Below are 21,967 nucleotides of genomic sequence, written 5' to 3' on the forward strand. Positions count from 1 at the left end.
CGACAAAGTCGCTGTGATTCTGCCGCGGGGGTATTACAGATATTTGGTGTTATATAGTCATTTTAAATTCTTGTACCATTCAAAGTCTATAATCGAGTACACCTTAAACTTCATTATCTTTTTTTTCAATTAGCATCTGATGCTCTTGAGTGGGATCAGAAAGTGTGGGAAGATCAAGTTATAGATTTTGCCATTCAAACTCTTGATGAAGTGGGTAAGGAAGAATGGATATTAACATTTGGAAAGGCACTCTTATCTCAGTTTCATCTGTATGAAGACAATTCTGATGATAAGGTATGATGAGAAAAAATACATTGTTATACAAAAATATGGTAAAAGCCACTCCAATTCAACATATATAGTCTAGACGCACGTATCAGCTCCTGAACTTGCTAAATTCAGCTAGTTCTTAAATATCTATAGATTGTCACTTAAAAATATACAAATTTTTTGAAGAATCACAATCTCGAGTACTGTAAAAGTCTATTATAGTGACAGTTGCAGAGTTGGCAAGTTTTAGGATAAAATGGATTAATCCGCAGTTTAAATCATCCTGTCTAAAACCTCTTTGTCCAAAACCATTTTATTCAAATTATGTCACTGTTTTTAAAAAATATTGGGAGAAATAAAAGGTTAATTTTTGAACAAGAAACAAATTGAAGACAAGTTATTCTTTTATTAAAACAGTTTATCATTATTTTTAATAATGCATTACTCTCGCAATATAGCATTCCTTACACAAAAACATAATTTATCTGTATTAAAAGTATATTTATTCATATTTAAACAGGGTTGCCACTCCACAGAGAGAAAAGGGTAAACCTGGAAAATACAGGAAACTTAAAAATCACATAAAATAACAGGGAAAAATGGTGACCACTCAAAGCTATATGGGATATTTAACAATAATATATCAGTTTTACTAAACTATTTCATATACTATAACATTATTTAAGTATGCTCAGCTGTTTACCTAGCAATTATAACTAATAAATATAGTTAGCCCAATATAGCTCACACAAGAGCACAGTAATTGCCTTTCCTCCTTAATATATTGTGTATAAGCTGGCCAGGTGGCCGAGCAGTTAGCGCGCCTGACTGCGAAGTCAATGGCCCTGGGTTCGAATCCCGCTCTGGACATGGATGATTCTCTCTCTTGTGTTGTTCTCTGTTATGTGTGAATGTGGCCCACCCTATGAACGAGTTTATAGCAGTGTGGCGTGGGCAATGTTACTCGCCTCCGTGACTTTGGTTCACAGATGCCCACTGGGTAACGCGAAATGAGTAACACCTCTGGCATCCTCTAGGACGAAGCGAATAAAGTTCAGTGCCTGCCATTCGAAAAAAATATATATATATAGTGTATAATATGTACAGGGAAAACACAAGGAATTTTTTTTCCAGATTTGAGTGGCAACCCTGTTAAAGGATTAGGTTTTGTTAGATTTTGTTGTTCAATGAAATGTGGAGTTTCAAAAGTTAAAAATCTTTTCCCATTTTATTCATTCAGTCATTGTATTTGTGGCTCTTTTGTGTAATGCTAATCCTATCATTCTTTCTTTGATTGGACGTAACCTTGGGATATAACAGTGCAGTTAAATTGCAATCATTTTTGATGTTACTCCCTTCATACGCTGAAGATTGTTAGTAGTTTTTTTTTCAATTTCATTGATATCTTTAAGAAGCAAACAACTTTTGTTCAAGTATCGTAGTATGAGAGGATATTTTACTCCTTAAATTGCAATGGTTTCATAAAAAGTACCATTTTTATTTAAATATTTTTGTACTATTTTAAATATTATTCCTTGTAATGTTTGCAAATTTTGTAAAAAGTAATGTTTTTACACATTTGTAATGTTTTAACCCACTGACGGTTTTGATATTTTAATTTTGACTTCTTCCAAATGGTTACAATATATAGAAACTGCTGTTCCTGAAATAGCCGCTTACATTTTCTAAGAACCAACAGTAAGAACGGTAAGAGATAATTCCTACCCCCCTATAATGGAAAATGGTGTTTGAAAGGCCATTTTTCTCCTATTATTTACTTGACAGGTGGGGTGGTTTACTTTTTGAGGTGTTGTAATTATAGACTGTCCGCACTATCCCCTTTGCTCAGGTCATTTTGGACGTGAAAGAAATACTTTTCCAATCTGTTTGAAAATATTTCATTTGAGCTGTGAGTGAGTATAGAATCTCTTGCGGCAAAAAAAAAAAAAGAAACGAGAAAAATCTAGCGTTGCGTTTTAAAATTTGTTTTTATCAATACTTTTCTTTTTATTACATCATTGTCCTTTTTATTACAGTATTTTTTGGCGATGACGTAGATTATTTTATATAGAATGCATCAAAATGTATCTAAAAAAAATTCGACTTTTTATGTAGAAGTGCAAGTGTTTAATTAATTTGGAGTAATCAACTTTCCCATTAATGGCATAAAGACAGAAATATTCTTTAAAATTGTGTGAAATATTTCAAACAAATCTTTTTTAATAATTCATTTGCATTGAATCGGTTATTTAAAAAATGGCACAAGTTTTTTTAAAAAATTTTTTTAGAATGAAATAATAAGTATTTATTCTAGAGATAAAATAAATATGGTAATAAAATTTTGCTTTTTATTTTTTTAACAAAGCAAAGGTTTATTTAGAAGTCATAAAAATATTAGTAAAATGAAATTAAAATATCTATTTTAATTATTAAATCTATTCAATTAAAATTCGTTTAATAAAAGATTAAAATAATGATATCAATTCACGACTCGTGTTTTTTCTACATTAAGTAAAAGTTATGACACATGGATAAAGTGTCTAGTTGTGATGCTATTCATTTCTTTTTTGTACAGATATAATTTTATACCTAAAAACATGGCAAAGCCAATGCTAACTCGATTTAGTAAAATATGTGCCTTCTGCTCATTTTGAAATTATCTATTTAATTTCTAGATATGATGAAAGCTTGTATGAACACTTAGTAGCAAAATTAAAATTACTAAATATCTAGTTTTTGTTCCTTCAACTGTTTAGACTTTAACTCTTTTAATAATTAATTTTACATATTTGATGGAACTATATCTCATTCATTATAACTATTCAATAATACTTTTATATTTACTCCGGCACAATAATTTGTGTAATTTAACCCCACTTTTACTGCAATTTACCTTAATTGAGTTATTTTTTTTAGAGTTTGTTACAGTCGTCAGAAGTTGATGGTATATTTCTATAAATTTACTATGATGCTTGTCAGGGAAGTAAAGGTGGCCTGTGCGTAAGGAAGATCATACCATCACAATTATTCCATTGTATGTGGAGCCTTAACTTCTATGAACCTCTGGCTCATATCAGACTGTTGTTGAATACTTGATTTAAATAATTATTATTATTAATAAATAAGTGTTAAAATTAATAAGTATTATAAATATTAAGAGCATATTTTGGGTAAACGAAATATACAAATAAGATCTTGTTAGTTTTAAATGATTTATAAAATTATAGCAAATTTGTGTACATTAGAATTCTTAGAATGTCATATTATTTTTTTTTTATTAAATATTAAAAATTATAAGCGATTATTTAAAAAAAAATTTTAATGTTATTTCAAGAGTTTGCACAAAAAGTTATAGAACTGCTTATTTTATTTCAATGGTATAATAAATAAATTTAAACATCAAAAATAACATAACTAGGGGAGGGGGGGGGGCATCTTCAAGAGCAAAATACAAAAAAACAAATTACGATACATTTAATCTAATATCAGATATGTGGAAACTTTTTGAAACTTTAACGTCTCAATATTATTATACTGGTTATTATATAAAATTCCCTAAGGCAAATATTTGTTAATCCTTTCAAAGGCCGTGATAAGTATACTTAACACCACTGTTTAAAGTTCATGGCGAACTTTTTTACCACTTTCAATTTAGGTTTCCATTTGTTAACAACTTCAGCTTTCTTGAAGCGCGTTTGAATAAAATTGGTTACCATTTATTAGTTTATAAAAGTTATAGAATATATAATTCCTTTTAAAGTTTGTAGCATTTATAAAATTTAACGAAAAATAAAAGTCAATGAGTTCCTAATAAATCGTGGTAAATATACTTACCTAAGCTAAATGAGGTTCAGCACCAAATTAGTTTCAAAATTCTTTTTTGAAGCTAATTTTGAAAAAAAGTTGGTGCTAAAAAAAAACTGCCTTCACGCTGTCAAACAAATCCCCTTTTTGCTAGGACTCTTCCATAGGTAATCGCATAAAATGATATTTTAGTTAATGAACCGTGAATTCAGTACAAGTATAATTTTACTGTTGTTGTTCTATTAAACTGCATCGAAAGTTATTTATAACTCAACTTACTGGAAATGTAGCAACTGATTTGGGAGAGAGAGAATATAAAAAAATTAACCTAGGGATCATATGAAAAAAAAAGCATTTCGAAGTTAAGTGAGATGATGCTAACCAACCTGCAATTACACCCTTAACTAAAATTGAATCATTAATTCAATAATTAATGCCTGCCTCTTAAACTAGATAATACTTTGAAAGAATAAAAATGGAAACTGAATATAAAATATAAATTTTTTAATCACTAACAAAAAATCGCAATTTGCAATTTTTTTTTTTTTTTTTTAATATTAGAAAATGTTTTTTGAACCAGCAAAAGAAAAAAACAATAACGGGAAAAGCTATCATTAGTTGCTCGCTAAATACTCTATAAATTAAAAGGAAATATAACTAAATGGAAAACTATTTAAACAATTGAAGATAATATTAAATGTAAATAATTTATAAACATTATTTTTAAATATATAAGATTCTTTTTTTCCATAGATTTAGGTGAATCACTTTCACCGAGATTTATTGTACTATATTTTCAAAACTAAAATCAATCACCTGCACTGAGTCAATTTTAATCTCTTACTTTTTTTTAAATCAATTTTAATCTTTGAGAATTAACATTAGATGAAAATTAGTTCTATTTTGTCATGTAATTCTCTTCCCATACCGATTTCTTTTCTTTTTATACTGAAAAAAAAAATGTTTTAGTTAAATATTTTTGAAAATCCTTTCGCATTTTCTTTGAAAGCAAACTCCATTGTGTATTGAGTATTTCTACCCTTCAGGTGATGGAATGGACATCAATTAACCGTAGCTGAGAAGGGAGTGAATTTCACGCCCATTTCCGAAAGCATTAGCGACTTTTCACGTGCATGGCCGTTTCGCCGGACAAAAATCAGAGGCTTTTTTTACGTGCAGGACCATCTATAGGTGGAAAAATGAAGGGAGGTTTTCTGCATTCACAACCATTTGCGAGCATAATAAAAAGTACGACTTTCTACGTGCAGAACCCTCGGTGGGTTAAAAGTTATGTTTTTACATGATTCAGTAGTTTCCAGAAGTCCAGGGTCCTGAAGTTTCTAGAAATCATCAATCACATTTATGTATAAAATTTCTTGTATATTTTATTTAGAAATATTAGAGCTATAATTTATACTTGGCATCGCTTTCATTTGTAAATATTTTTTCTGTTAGAATAATAAATATGGTTAAAGATAAAAGTAAACTTATGCATAATTATTCATTTAAATTATGTGTATATAATTTATTGAGGATTTCATGTTTTGAAAATATGAATGATTTTACTCAAAAAAATTTTAGGATTTTAGAGTTGGGCTCACAATCACCCCTGGATATATAATGTAGGGAAAATATTTATAAGCTTCGGCAAGTTTGTAAATATTTTCCCTATTAGCTTCCCCTACTAACTAACTTTGTAAATAATACATTAAGTATGTAAATAAATAAATTTATAAACGTTATACATTTAAATGTAAGGGACAAATCAATATGATCCATTTTGTCTATGGAAAGAATGAAGTTAATATCATAGGTACAAAAACTGAAATGATTGCTACTCCTATAAAAGGTTATCCCAATTCAGTCCTATGCATGTTGTGATGATTTAGTAATTTTTATTGTGAATGTCCTTCTTTTAGCATCCCTGTTTCATTCTCTTTTTGCATGCTTTGTAGAAATAATCTCTTCTTCTTCCTTCTGTAGTCGCATGAAGATGCTCATACTTTATGTGTAGATTGGAAAACTCCTGATTAGTACATTTTATTTTTGAAGAGCCTTCTACATTGTCAGAACTGAACAAAAGAAAGCCCTTAAAGGTGCTTTTTTTAATCTGGGATTGTAAGAAGTGCTTAAATTTTTATGTTTTATAAAGAGATATTTTTTCTTTACCGTGTCGATTATCGTTCTAAATTACAAAAAATGCACGATTTTCACAATTTTTTCTGCATTGTTTATCAGAAACTAGTTACTTTATAATGATTATGTAAAGTTTTTGAAAATGTTTTTGAATTTTATTGATTTTTAATTTTTTTCTAGTTTATAAATTAGGAACTTTAAACAATAAAAAAAAATAATTTTTATTACTGCACAGATCCTAATTAAGATTTTTTTTTTTTTTTTTGGAAAGTGATTAAAAAAATTTTTTTAGTGCTTAAAAGATGCTTGTTTTTTGTTGAAAAATCTGGCTATTTATCATTTATGTTGTTTCTCCCCCTACATCATTTTTTTTTTATTATTTATGATTTTTAAAAAATGTACTCTTTAAATTATAAATGTTATATTATTAGTTCATAAGCTTTGATTATTTACAGAAAGAAAAAATATTGCATAGTTTAAGAAATTTCATTAACCTTTTAGGACAAATTCAGTTCAATGTGCAATGTCTGCTCTGAGCTCTACTAGTTCTGCTTTAGCAAACAGTGCACATGAAATCTCTCACGAGCTGAATGGCCTGACAGTGGATGAGAGTATGAGGAGGGCTGTTGAAGAAGAAGCTGCCATCATGAATCAATTGAAGGTTGTATAATCACTTGTAAAAGTTGTATGAATCTCGCTGCATTTCATGTTTTGAGCATTCGGGAATGCGTATTAATAATCATCAAAATCGTCTCAAAGGACTGCAGACTTATTTATGACTCTTGCTTCACTTCATTGCCAGGATTCTCACTCCACAGAGTAAACCGGGAAAATGCAGGGAATTTAAAAATCACCTAAAATAACAGGGAATTTTGTTTCTTATTTTCGTCTTTTAAAAAATGGTGACCACTCTTAAGGATATTTCAACTATACTAAACTGTTTAATTTACTGCAGCATTATTGAAGTATCTTCAGCTGTTTCTTTTTGTCAATTTCTACTGTAAGTTCATACTCTCCCTATATCTCGTTCAATTTTTAAATAATTTATAAAATACTTTTCATTTATCCACTCAAGTTCAAATACATTTTTTTTACCTATTTTAAAAATAAAATCAGTGATAATTTCTAACTTATAGCTCTATTTGAACAAAAAAATAATTTATTGAGTACATTTAAATGTTTAATTATTTTATATTCACTGTGTCAGATCAATTCAATAAATAACATTACCTGGTAGCAAGTGTGGTCCACATCGCCAAATTTATACTCTAATAGTTGTCCGATACCATGTGCCTTTTTTTCTCTTCCAATTCCTAATTATTAGTTCATACTCTCCCTATATATCTTGTTCAAATGTTCAATCGTTAATAAAATACTTTTTATTCATCCACTCAAATTCAAATACATTTTTTTAAACTTGTAGTGAAAAGACACTTGATGTGAATGCAGTTTTTTCAAATATTAATTTATTAATTAAATTTAATTAATTAATTTTAGTTTTCGTGTGAGAAAAAATTGTAATTATATAATGAAAAGTAACTAAAATAAAATTTTTCTTCTTCTGATCTAAGTAGGAATTGACTTTAAAGTTTTTTTTTATAATTACTTGTTTAAGTATGTTCCCTTTCTTTCTCTAAGTTTTCCCATCAATTAAAACTGTTATAGTTAGTCCAATATAGCTTGCACAAGAGCACAGTAATTATGTTTCCTCTTACTATCTTGCATATAATATGTTCAGAGAAAATACAAAGAATTTTTTTTCCTGATTTGAGAGGCAACTCTAACTGTATTTACATCATTTCGGAACACCAATTAGAATCATTAAAATTCTCTCCTTGAATAACTGATAATAAAACGCTACTGATAACTTTCTCCTAGAACGATGAACACTGGATCATTTAAGTCTTTTGCGTGAATTTCGCTGCACGTTATTGTTTTTTAAAGCTTTCATGGTTCTCAGTTACAATCATCAAAATTGAATAACTATCAATAAAATAATGCTGATAATCTCTCGTGAGAAATGGAATACACAATCATTTATGTATGCTACTTGACTTTTCCCTTATCATGTTTGGGTTTTTATCAATTTTTTTAATACAGTAAAGAAATATGCCATTTTTCATCAAAACTCATTTTCACATAAGTTAACACTCCTATATGAGTGTTAACATTTGCAATATAATATCGCGACCCAAATGAATGCTATTTTTTCAATGAAGCTATATCATGTTTTATATTATCTTTGATTACACAGTTAAACAACTCTAACACTCAAAGAGATTATATAAATTTATTTTGGAATTTCCTTTACCTCACAGGAAATCTTCTCCTTTATATTATTTACTGAGTGTTAGTTTTTTTCATAGTTATTTTATGAATATTTTTACAAACTTTGTATCCATTAATTATTTTTCTAATCAGTGTTGGTGTAAATTATCAGACATTTCTTATTACCATATTTCAGATTGGTTAAAAAAAAGTTATTGAAAATGGGATTCAAATGAAAAATCAAATTGACTTTGAGTAAATAATTAAAGATACTTAAAAAATCAACTAAATTTTTCTTAATCGAAAAACTAAAATTTGAATAATTGAATTTTCCATTGAAAATGCCACTTTTAGTTATTGAGAATCTGACTGTTGAGAAGATAAAAACAGTAATAAATGATTTGTGTTATTATTCTACTACAGCTCTATCCTTTTTCTTAAATTTTTGGAATGAAAATTTCTGTATTTATCTTGTAAAATTCTCAAATAAAAAAAAGCAGGTTAAAGTTATATGTGATGCATAGCATTTTTAAAAAGTGCTTAAAGGTGCTTATTTTTGATTTTTAAATGCCCTTTAAGGTGCTTTTAAAAAGTGATTAATTTTCCCTTTTCCAAAATGAGATTTTTTTTCTTCATGATGTCGATTTTCACCACGTATTATGTAAAAGTGTGGTTTTCACATTGTTCTATTCTACGTTTTTACGATTTATTCAACCATTGCATTTCAGCGTACCTTCGGTCCGTAGAGTATGAAAGCGCCAATCATTTTACATGTTTCATGGAATGCTTGCGAGTCTGCATGTGCATCTACTGAGCTGGGTTCAGTGAGATTATTGCACTCTCATGTGCAGCTCTGCTGCAATTTGCAAGATATTCTCAATTTCAGCCTTCATTTTCCACCCTCTGATATTGAACCAAATAATTTCTTGATTATTTTATCATGTAAAGTCTTTGAAAATTATTTTGCCTTTTGTTAAAGAATAGTGATTGCAAATATTTTTTGAGTGCTTAAAAAGTACTTAAAAGGTGCTTATTTTTTGTTGAAAGATTTGGCTATGCACCCTGTTATAGTTTTTAACTTAACTAAACTTAGTATTCAGCCATTTTAATTTATCTTATTTGAATTTTTATATATTATTTTACATGCTCTGCATATTTATAAATTACATTACAATATTGTTATGTAGGTCTATAGTAAATATTCAGCTTTAATGAATCAATAAATGAAAGCACTGAGCTGTTATCGTGTAGATTCAGGATCAGATTTCTGTCTCAGATTGTGCTACAATCATACAACACTTTGCTCAATGTTTTTACTAACGGCTGGCATTGAACTTCTTATTTTTTACCTCGAAAGATGCTGGAACTGTTGCTTATTTAATGTTACCTAGTGGCCACCTATGAACCTTAGTCATGGAGGGAAGCATCATTACCCACACCCATTCACACATCATACAACAAAGGATAACACCTAGAAAGAAACATCTATACGCTGAGCGTGTTTCGAATTCCGAACCATTTACTTCACAGTCAGACACGTTAACATATTATTCGATAATTAGATAGGTTTGAGATGTAACTACCACTACAATTATTAAACATCTATTCTCAAGTATATGAGACATGCTAACTCAATTCAATCTTGAGAAACCTTTTGATAGATAAGAACTCTCCCTAAAGGTTTATATTATAAATAATAAACTAATAAAAAATATTGATATTAGAGATTATAGAGGAAAGGGTTATATTTTAAAAGCATATAGTATTGGTCAGAGATGATTGTGCTCCGGAAAAAATTTAGATTTCCAGACTTTTCGCCAATTGCGTTCTGGAAGTTTCTGGAAATCCAAGTTTCTGGAAATTTTAAGGAATCACTGATCGCATTAATGTATAAAAATTCTTGTATATTTTATTTAAAAATATTAGAACTATAATTTATACTTGGCATTTCTTTCATTTGTAAATATTTTTTCTGGTAGAATAATAAAAGTGATTAGAGATAAAATTAAACATACACTTAATTATTAATTTAAATTGGGCTGCCTATAATTGATTTGGAATTTCATGTTTTGAGAATATGAATGAATTAAATTTATTAAGACATTAATTTTTTGAAATGCTTCATTAATGATTTCACCCAAGAAATTTGCAGGATTTTTGAGTTGGGCTCACAATCCCCCCTGAATCTAATAAGTTCTGAATAAAAAAATATTTTAATAATATTGGATAATCAGATGTACAATTAAACAAGCTTTTGTGTTAGTTACGTAAGTAATAATTGAGTACGCATGTAATAATATAGTTATAAAACTTAATCCGTGGAATTTACTTTTGCATTGTTAGTTGTGCGCAAAACCATACTCCTGCATGTACTAATTATAAAAATAAAGCGATTGTTACATAAACTGGCATCCCTGTTTTTCCTTTTCACTCTCTTAATGCATGCTTTGTAGAAATAATATCTTCTTCTTCCTCCTGTAGTCGCATGAAGAGGCTCATACTTTATCTGTAGATTGGAATACTATCCTGGTTAGTACATCTCCTTCAATTCTTTAAGAAGAGTATATCTCCTAAGTATTCCTATATCTCCTAAGCATCTCCTAAGTATTTTATGCTTGCTTTAGATAGGATTATTTATTTTAATTTCTGTGCTTGCTTGAAAGTGTTCTATGGTTTGATCAGAAAATGTGTTATATCTGTATTTTTTTTCTTTATTTGTAGTTAAGACCCATTTTAAAAATCATGGGTCTTGATTTTAAAATATATTAAGTGTTCATATTTTGTACACATGCTTAAATTGTTTTGCAATCTCACTACTTTATTAACTAATTTTAATGTATTGGGAGATAATCTGACAGCCTGGATCACCCCCGTGATCTTTTTAAAAGAAAATGTATTTTTAGTTGAAAAATCTTTTTTTCATTGTTTAAGTACTAATTTTTATCAACTAAAATAATTTTGATTCATTTAACAAATTTTAACTTTTTTTATTTATTTTTATAAGTTTTTAAATTCGGATGATCTAAAAATGCCAGATATTTTTAAAGTGCCATCAGTCTAAAAAGAGTGAATACTGATCTAGAGGGATACTATAAAAGAGCTGTGCCTCTTTTTCTTTATACAAAAGTTATCGATATGTTTAAATTTTCGTGCATAAAAGTAGCAAAACAAATAGTAGTTTTAATAGTTTCTTTAACATTGCGCATTTTTATTAATAAAACTTGTTAAGGTTGTACAAAAACATTTTAGTATGAATGCAATTTCTTTTAAAACTTGCTTATTTTATTTTAAAGAATAATAATCAGTTGCAATAATGAACAATATTTTGTGTTATTGAGTGCAACGAAGATATCTCGTCCATAGAGTAGATGATAGAGTGCAACAAAGACAAGATATCTTGTCCGTGGCGATGAATGAGTTAAACCATCCTTCGTTAGAGCATTGATAAAAATTAAAGAATAATCTTGAGTTAGAAAATAATAGTAACCATTAAGATAATAAAAAAATTACTCTTTGGAAAGAAATCATGCAAACCATATGAAGAAACATTGGACCAATGTCCAATGTGATGGATTTTCCTAAGAATTCTACAGAAAAAAAAATGAATGTTTAAAGATCTCAGTGAAAAAATTTAAAAACCTCATATTTTAATTATGAAGATACAGTCAAACCCCGCTGTTGTGAACATGATTGAACACCCGGATGTAGTGAACAAAATGTTCACTCCCCTGCCTTGCTACACATGTATAATGTTATTTTTTGTGGATATAATGAACCAAAAAAAAGGGAGAAAGTTGGATCTTATGAACTTTTTCTGATTTCGTCTGCTTTATTTTCTTGATTTTTTTGTAATAATTTTAAAATTTCTACTTTAAAATTAATTCATATACCGATTTTTAAAACCATTTATAACATAGAATGTAGCAATAAGCATTTTTTCTTATTTGCTTCATTATTGAATACCATTATTGAATTGGTTCAGCATTCAAAGAAACCTCAAGCTTACAGTATCTGGACAAATGCTTCAAGGCAAAGTCTATGAATTTGCTAAGAAAGTTGGTGAGACTACTTTTATGATACAGGTTTAAAAAGCGGATTATAATAAATTCAGAAAAAATTATTGGAGAGTTGGGAAGTGTTTCCATATCTGATGTTGAGGATTGCTCATCAGCTAAAGATTACTAATTTATTTTGTACGCAAGTCGAAAGGTAATAAAAAATATAAGTTAATACATTTTTTGATACTACGTTTTATTTTCAGTCATTTTTGTATTTCATTTTATGGGTCATTTATTTGAATAATTCGTTATAAAAGGGGGGAGTTTGGAACCACCAGTTAAAATTGTGGAACGGATATAGTGAACGGAAATTTTGGTTCCTTGAAGGTTCACTATCGGGGTTTGACTGTACTATGATGAAAAGGAATAGATTCATAACGTTAATGTTGGAATGTATTAATTTTGAAAAACCTATTCCCCAGGAGCAGAGGTTGAAAGAACTAGCCAAACAGTCTCCCGATGCTATCCCCAAAGTTCCCAGACCCATGCCACCTTCTGTATCTGTGAGTCCCCCTGCCAAGCCAAAAGAAATAATGAACTCAGAAAAGCCCTCATCTGATTTGATGTCTCTGAATCAACCAGTTTTAGGTGGAGGTTTCATACAAGCTGTCCCTTACCCACAAGAAGGTATAATGTTTTTTTTCTTATGTGCTTTTAATTCATCTATTGAAATGTATTTGAACAAAATCTTTTTGTCCTATTCAAATATCTTAACATCGTCTGTATGTACATTTAACATATCTGTGTTGCAAAATAACGACTATAAGTCTTGTCCACGTAGTGGATTGATCATAAAGACGTGGTTCTCATTAGAACACTAAATTCAAGCATAACTGACTACGTTCAGTAAGCGGGTAGGTGACCACTTTGATTGGCCTGTAAAGGGACCAAGGGTGTGCAGTATCAGTCCTCATAAACTGTTCTACTACTAAGTTCTTTATTGCATGCGCAGGTCATCGGACTACAAAAACAGGGGAGCCATGCCTTCTGCAGAGGATCGAAATTGCGATGACATGTCTTTGAATTATCATTAGGGATGTTTCCCAGGCCGTCGCCAATAGCCCATTGTGCCGAGGATGTACGGTATCAGTCCTCATAAACTGTTCTACCCCTAAGTTCTTTATTTCTGCCGCAGGTTGTCGGGCTGTGAAAACTGGGGAGTTATCCCTTCTGCAGAGGATCTAAATTGCAATGGCATGTTTTTGAATCATCATTAGGGATGTTTCCCAAGCCGTCGCCAATAGCCCATTGTGCAACTCTAGTGTGACGTAAATAAACTGCCTACCAACACTGCAATTGTGGATTTTTTTTAATATCTGGTTTATCAGTAGAAGGAATTAATTGTATGCAAGTACAGAGTTTATCAAATAATCCAAATTTTAATTTCTTTTTTTTTTCAGTATTGTATTTATTTTTGTTTTATAAATTTTTAAGGAATGACTAACATTTCTTGCATATTCTATGGTATGAAAATAGTGTGCTTTTTTTGTGTATAATTTCGGTTGAGTTCTGAAATTTACTGGATTTTGTTCCCTTTTATGTTGGAAGCTCTGAAATAAGTTTGAATAATTTAATTTTATCTCGTGTCAAAAATATTGCTCCGTATAGACTACCAAGTATAGGCTGAGGTGTATATTTTATTGCCCATTATTACTAACAAACACTATACCCTTAATAAAATCTGTGAATAAACAGCGATTGTAGTTTCCAGTACCATAATGTCTACATCCAATATTTGAAACCCAAATAACTAACTCCAACGTCAGAAAACGTTGCATTGGCAACGATTGTTTTTAAGCCAGCTAGATTTTTCTTCAAATACTTTCATCTTTATTGTGATGTACCATTTGTGCATGAAAAAGTCAGAGAATTTTATCAATCTGGAAAAATTCGAAGAATGTCTGGGATTTTAACTAAAATAACTTAAAAGTCGCAGAAAAGCAAAACTTTTTTTTTTCCTTTCTGCAGAATTGTATTAAAAAATGTCTTTATCGCATATCGGAGGAGAAAAAAGTGATTCATGATTTTTTTCTACTTTTTTTTTTAGAATAAAAAAATTCTGCAATGACTGGCTTTAGCTAGAATTTCAGATGGATATTATAAAAAAGTAATTTCCTAATAGCAAAAGTTTAAAAAAGGTTAACTTTACAAATATTTTGTAGAACAGAAGAATATAGCCAAAAATATTAAACATGTATTCTTTTATAATTTAAGACAAAAATTCTTAGATTTATAATTAAAAAACTATATATACCGTTCTATGCTATACATGAAGACTTTTTTTTTATATTTTTTTATTTTAGTTAACAGAAAGCGCTTCTGTTACTTTAAATTAATTACATATGTATTTGCTACTATTAAAAATATCTTTCAGAAAGGTATTAGTATTAGAGAGAATTGTCGCAGATAGCTCGAAAAAAGTCTGCCACAGGGCAGGGTTCATTGATTTAAATCAGCTTGATTTAAATCATGATTTAAACCAAATGATTTTTTTTTTAAAAATCATTGATTTAAATGAACTATTTTTTTAAATCTATATATATTGATTTTAAAAGTCAAAAAACAGTGTTTTAAATTTTTGATACTTTTATTATTTTCTTAGTATTAAAATTTAATTTAAATAAATTGCTGCATTAATTAATTTTAGTTAAAGAAAATACTTTCTTGGTGTGTGTTGAATTCCAACACATTTGAAATTACATTTTTAAAAATGTTTTGATTCTTGAGATTGAAAGTACAGATTAAAGTGAACATTTAATGCTGTCTTAATATAGACTTGCATAGCTGTAGAAAGTAATTAATAAACATGATTTTTTTTTCAAAAAATAATACAAATAATGTTAATTAAATTCTACCTTTTGAATGAAAAAGCGTGAATTAAAATCTACATATTTTATTGGTGGAAAATGTATATTTCTGAGGCTTGAGGTTATATTAAAAAGAAATTACCCTAATATGCCAAAAACAGAGAAAGAAAAAAAAAGGGCTGATGAATTCAGATGTTTTTTTCCTAATATAGTGTCATTCTTCCCTTTCAAACTCTTTCAAAGTCTATTTGATGCAGTAGGGTTATTAACTGGTATTTTTTTCTTATAATATGTTTACAGTATCTTTGAAATTATCTGATTTTCTATAAAGAAATTTTGTGAAAAAAAATTCCAATGAGTACATAGATTTTCTAATTTTTTTAGCTTAACTTCTCTATTTCGATATAGAATTAAAAATGAATATTTTAATATAAAAATATGTAGATTAAATAGTTATTTATTTTTTGATGAATGACTACATTTATAAACACAGTCTGATACATTTATTTTTTCATTTTAGAAATCAAGAGGAAAAAAAAAAGAAATCGCAATTTTAAATTAAAGTTATGGCTTGCTAACTGAAACTTTGTTTCAATAGTTAAAGTACAGGCGACTGTCCAAGCCAAATTTACTACCGTTTAACGGTACCTTTACAAATTCAACTTAAGGAAAAATGATAGAATAATCACACAAAATACTTTTTCTTGAAATTTTATTTTTGTGTCTCGTAAGAAACGATAAATCCATATTTTTACTATATTTGTGTTGTTTTTTTAATATAATTTTTAATTTTCACAAAATAGGTACCTCTCAGAAAAACCCAGACAGACCCCTGAAGTATTCTGTAAATTCTCTATTTCATCTAGTCTTTAAATTTTAATCATGCATGTGTTTCTAAATGATTGCTATGCATTCAAAGCCATATATTATAATGAAAAATTATTTTAGTTAGAGCTTCTAAAATATTGTTACAATATAGTTTTAATATTAAGTTAATTTGATTAAACATTTATAATTTTCTTTAATCATAAATTAAAGTTCTTACAGTGTATTTGAATAAAAATCCAAAAAATCTGTTTTAAATAAAAAAAATCCGATTTAAATCAAAAAAATCTGATTCTTTTGATTTTTTTTAAAAAAATCGAAAAAATCACAAACCCTGCCACAGAGATCAAAACTGTTCTCTAACTTTTGTTAATGTTTGACCGAATCAGAAATGGTTGATTCTGTCCATTTTATAATCTGGTATTATAAAATTAGCTAAATACACATACTAATATCTATCTTAATCTATTTTTTTTTTTAACAATTCAGATCTTTCAGCAGTTCAGCCTCAAGCAATGGCTCCAAATTTTGTCACTGAAGTACCTTTTAGTGCTGCATTTCCTGTGGTTCTACAAGCTGATACAGGAGGTAACCTATGTTGTCCACCAATTTGTTTACAAATTTCTTTTTTTAACAGTATGTTTACAATATTTTGTTCAATAAGTAATAATCTTTCTTTTCATTTTAGTTAAAATTGTTTTCTTTTTTGAAAATAACTGAATTATTTTTTACATGATTTGTTTCACATGTTTAGAAATGTTGGCATAATAAATAGGCAGCATGTGATGGGTGGAGCATCTTCACTCTTAGACTTAGAGGTTGGGCAGCTCCAAAAAGCAGGACACATAGACCAGAGGTCTATTGTACCCATATCCCTAAATCATGATTAACAAGAAAGTCTTATAGCTGAAATGTAGTTCGCCAAACACCAGACAGGAACGTCTTGCAGCTCATGGGCCTTCTTGCAATGTTTCCCTAAATGCTCAAGTGAGCAGAATAGACCTCACAATCACAAAGTATATGTCATGAAGTCTCCTCTTCAAGATGACAACCTCGACAAAGAGGATTAGATTTAATGCCCATTGTGTATAGGTGTTTCCTGAGGGTGCAGTGTCCAGTGAGAAGACCAATGATCTTCCTCAAACTGTTCCTCTTTAGCTTAAGGAGCTCTTTTTGACATACACTAGGACAGTCCCAATTCAGCTCTTTAGCTTGTCTCTGACCATCCGAGTTGTGCTAATGCTTATGAGCAATTTTGCCACAGAGCTTGAATATAGATGCCCTGAATGATGTGGGAGAAATTCCGAAGGCTGATTCAGGGCCCCAGAAAATCACACTAGAGCCAGCAAGTGCTGCTAGTAGTATATGGGGGGGGGGGGGGCTACAGGACACTTTTGCCCTTCCCTATATACTACTATTAATTTCCTATTTTTTATATTAAAAAATTTTAAAATAGACCTATATTTTACATTTTTATACGAAATATTAAACAAAATCAGTATATTTAAAAATTCTTATTTTTATATTAATAATTTTTATTTTATTTATAATCCTGTATTTTATATGACTTTAGTTCTTATTTTTATACCTTATTTAAAATATCGTTTTTTATTTTACATGTAATTCATAGTCGTAATATTTATTTTTACCTTTAAAGTCAAAAATATATTTTCCACTATTAATTTTTCTTATAGCTTTATCAGATAATTCACCATGACATTTCGAGAGATAAAAATCTTTCTCATCATTGTCTACTTCTAATCTAGCTATAATAGAGTCACCGTACTTTGTATTTATTTTTCTCAGTGATATTAAATTATATTTACCTATCTCGAGTTCATTTAATTTGTATGTTTCAGGAAATCGTTTGAGGTCATTAAATTCTTCCATTTATTTAAGAACATTTTTTGTAATATAATTTCTGTAATACATACACTTGTATAACGAACATCCAGGTCCTAAAATTTTAGTACATTTGGGTACATCAATGTCAATCGATGGTATATTCAATTCATCTAATATCTCTTTTTCTAAAATACCTCCTTTATAAGCAAATGTACCACCATATAGTTGATATAGGTTATTTATATAATTTTTTACATCTTGATGATTTATCCATAAACTATTCTTATTTCTATTAAATCTTAATCCGTGTACTTCTGAAGTACATTTACGTACAATCTTCAATTCTTGATCATTCAATTCACAATTAGGTGTAAATACGCCAATATATTCACCGATTGGTAAATTTAAATGAGCCCATCCTATCTCTCTTACAATCTTACGACTGGGAAAAATAAATCCCTGAATGTTTAGGATGACTGTAATCTTATCCATTTATTAAGAAACATTTTTAGAATACTTTTTTTAGACAAAAAAGCCTTACAGTTATTTTTACTACCTATAAATGGAAAGTATTGAAAAAGAGAGAAATAAAAAGTTGTTAGAGCAATTAAAAAATGATCTAAGATTAGTTAAACTACAATCAGAAATTAGGAAAAATAATGAAATAAAATTAGAAGAAGATATAGGAATACAAAAATCATTGGCCGATTTCCACAAACCTGTAATTCATCAAATGGAAAAACTAGAAACTTCTAGACAACAAAACTTGCTAGGTATAAAAGATGCTGTTGATAATTTATCTTTCACTATGAATGAGACCTATAGATCTTTACCTCAGATAGAGAATCAGTCAGAGGAAGATTATACTGAAGATGTAGGAAGTATGTTTTTAAAAATAGATATAGACAAAAATTTAGATAAAGAATTATTAGAAGAATTAGAATTTGAATTACCTTCAATAATGTGGAATAAAACTGATGAAGATATTGAAGAAGTTATTAAAAGGGCAAAGGCAAAAAGAGATCAATTTAAAAGAGAGAAAGGAAATGAAACCAAAAATAGAAATTTAACAAACAACAAAGATGAGTATCAGAAAAGGATTGATAATGCTGATTATAAAATGAATATGATGAAAAGATATTTAGAAGCTTTATCAGCCATTAAACAAGGTAGACATTACACAGGAAAAGGTTTAGAAGATAAACTGAATATCTTAGTTGATTTGACAGATAAAATTTGTAAAGGTTCTAAAAGTAAAAAATTATATAATCAAATCGTTATTTTGTTGGATGAACTTTTAAGAGAGAAAACTTTAACGAATGAACAGGTAAAGGAATATTATACAAAATTTCTTCTTTAAATAAATGTATATTGTGAAAAAGGTACACTTGAGCGACAGTCAGATTTCTAAATTGAAATCAGCTTATAAAAATGGTGAAGAACTTAGTTTACAAATAGATAAAAGTAAAACACCCAATTTTGATTTACATTTAACAGCTACACAAATTAACCAAATTGATAAAGGTAAAAGAATTAAAATATCAAAGACTCAACTGAAAAAGAATGGAGGGTTTTTACCATTTTTAGTACCTTTACTTTCTACTTTAGCATTAGGAGCCGCTAGCGGAGCAGCTGGTTGGGGTACTAAAAAAGTATTGGACAAAATTTCTGGATCAGGTAAAAAAAAAAAACCTTGTGGAAAGGGAGTCTATCAGCCATGGGAATATCCAACAAAATGATTGAAAACAATATGAAAAATGAAAAAGGATTTAGAGGTATATTTACTATAGATATGTTACCTAAAAAGATAAGAAAATTTGAAAACGGAATTATAAATTTAGATGTATCTACAGGTCCTGGAACTCATTGGGTTTGTTATTATAATGATCCAAAATATAATTTTGTTGAATATTTTGATCCTTTTGGAGAATATGAATATAACAATAGAATAATAAAAAATGATTTTCTTCCTCAAAACATACTAAGTTATTTAAATACTTCTGGAAAAGAAATTAGATATAACGATAGTTTTTTACAAAGTCCGAGTTCTGTAAGATGTGGTTTCTATTGTATGAAATATATAACTGAAAGAAATAAAAATAAATCTCCTATTGAAGTTTTATATTCATTTACTCAAGAACCTAGTAATTTAAATGAAAAAATTGTTCTTTATAAATGAAGTATATTATATTAGATTCGAAAAACGTAGATAAATCTGAAGATTTCACCATTGAGTATTTGAGACCTTTTCATTTTACAGAGATAGCTCTTCAGTCTTTTTCAATGTATATTTCATGGAATAATATTACGGAGAAAAATAATAAATGTTCATATTTTGATGGAGTCAAATGGGAAGATTTTATTATTCCAAATGGTCATTATAGTATAAGAGGTTTGAATCGTTATATGGTAAAATATTTTGGAAATGATTCACCTATATTATTTGGAATAATTGAAGAAAGACAAAGGTTTAGTATTAAACTCGAGAAGAATTATAAAATTGATTTATCTAAAAGTGAATTGTACAAAATTTTAGGATTCGAACCCAAAATATATGAAGAGGAAAAGCAAGAAGGTAAATTTATTGCTGATATAGCTAATGGTAATGATAATATTTATATTCACTGTGATATAGTGGATGGTGCTTATATAAATCAGTTTCAATCTCAAGTTATTTATTCTTTTACATTATCAAATCCTCCTGGAAGTTTATATACTAAAGAATTTGATAAACTAATATTTTTTCCAGTTAAATCTGATTCTATTAATCGAATTAGAATGAGAATTACAAATCATAGAGGTGAACTAATTGATTTAAATAAACAAGAAGTACAGTACAAATTTATTACTAAATAAATGAATATACCTAGATTGTACAGAAAGAGTAAAAAAATACAAGGAAGAGGCTTCTTTTCAGACTTTATAAGTCCAATTGTAGAAGATAAATCTAAGGAATTTGTGAGAGAAAAATGGAATGAAATATTTTCCAAAAATAAAAAACATGGTACTGGATTGAAATTTTTTATTCCTAAATAAATGGATAAAATTTACGATTTGAAAGACACTAGTTATTATTATAATAACGACGTTGAAAGTTTTGAATATAGAGAATTAAAAAGTGAAAATAGAAATAATATTCATGAAAATGCTACGTATAATTTCTTTATCAATGATACAAATGCTAATATTTTATATTCTGCAGGATATCTGCAACAAGAATTAAAAATTGTAAAAGGAGATGGAGGTGTAATAAGTAATGAAAATGTTACTCTAGTGAATGGAGGAGGTCTCATAAATTCAAACAGGTTGACTATAGGAAATACTGAAGTTGAATCCACTATAAATTATAAAGCCATTATGAATCAAGTATTAGGGATGATACACTTCACCCCTGATTATTCAACATCGGAAGCTACTAACATGTTCTTTTATGTAGATACAACTGATTCTGTAGATAGAAACAATTTCAAATATCATGGAAATCTGATAGATACTACCAAAATAACTGATTTTTTTAAAAACCTTAAACTAAATGAAAGTTTTAATGAAGGATTTTCAAAAAGATGTAAATTTACTAAAAATAGTCAAACAGTAAAAATATGGATTCCTTTAAAGTATATATTTGATTTCTTTAACGAATATAAAAAAGTAATGACAGGTTTCCAAGTTAAAATAGAAATTCAAAGAAATGATAGTAAAAATATGTTGTATACAGATATTCAAAATCCAGATTTTAAGGTTCTTGTTGAAGATTTATCACTTTGGTTACCTTATGTTAGATTTAAAAATTCAGCATCTGTAAAATTCAATGAATTAAAATTATCAAATATTCCTATAGAAATAAATTGGGATCATTATAACATTATCAAATCAAATGTATTTTATAAAAATTCCAGTGGGTCTTATTCTATTCCTGCTACATCTGATGAAGTTTTGAGTTTATATGTCATTCCT

The 21,967-nt window shown here is 28.5% G+C and overlaps 1 long non-coding RNA gene across 4 annotated transcripts in view; it reads left to right on the top strand.

Annotated features, from left to right (window-relative positions):
• LOC107450342 (uncharacterized) overlaps positions 1-21,967 on the top strand; it is a 59,047-nt gene that overhangs the window by 5,075 nt on the left and 32,005 nt on the right. For 2 of the 4 annotated variants that reach the window (XR_015435122.1, XR_015435124.1), the window contains exons 3-7: positions 134-294; positions 6,712-6,871; positions 10,960-11,007; positions 12,959-13,163; positions 16,658-16,756. This is a non-coding gene — a long non-coding RNA (uncharacterized LOC107450342). The remainder of the gene's footprint in view (positions 1-133; positions 295-6,711; positions 6,872-10,959; positions 11,008-12,958; positions 13,164-16,657; positions 16,757-21,967) is intronic. The other 2 variants (XR_015435123.1, XR_015435125.1) reach the window with 2 other exon arrangements.

This window comes from Parasteatoda tepidariorum, chromosome 7 (assembly GCF_982258835.1).
Source record: "Parasteatoda tepidariorum strain Cologne lab strain chromosome 7, Ptep-v5.0, whole genome shotgun sequence".
Taxonomy (NCBI): domain Eukaryota; kingdom Metazoa; phylum Arthropoda; class Arachnida; order Araneae; family Theridiidae; genus Parasteatoda; species Parasteatoda tepidariorum.